We start from the raw sequence: 422 nt of genomic DNA, 5'->3' as shown, positions 1-422 counted from the left end.
TACTACTACTACTACTACTACTACTACTACTTACTACTACTACTACTCTACTACTACTACTTACTATACTACTACTACTACTACTACTACTACTACTATACTACTAACTACTACTACTACTACTACTACTACGACTACTATTACATTTCTTTTATGTCTTTTTCGTCCATTATTTTCTAGAAATGTCACGTCTCTCACTGGCCTTATCATTTCTATCACACCGCGCTAACGATTCGTTCACACTCCAACCATCGTTGAGTACAGACGATGCAATTTATACTGCATTTCATCTTATTTGTTTTCAACGTTTATTTGTTTATCGTTGTGCCGACGAAGGGTTTGTACCCGAAACGCCCATTGTCTGTATTGTTTCCACCGATTCCTCTCCATCATCACTCTTTCGTTAGTATTTTCGGGACCCC

This window comes from Berghia stephanieae, chromosome 6, assembly GCF_034508935.2.
Source record: "Berghia stephanieae isolate SIO BIC M18660-M18661 chromosome 6, UCSD_Bste_1.3, whole genome shotgun sequence".
NCBI lineage: Eukaryota > Metazoa > Mollusca > Gastropoda > Nudibranchia > Aeolidiidae > Berghia > Berghia stephanieae.
This window is presented reverse-complemented; position numbering follows the sequence as displayed.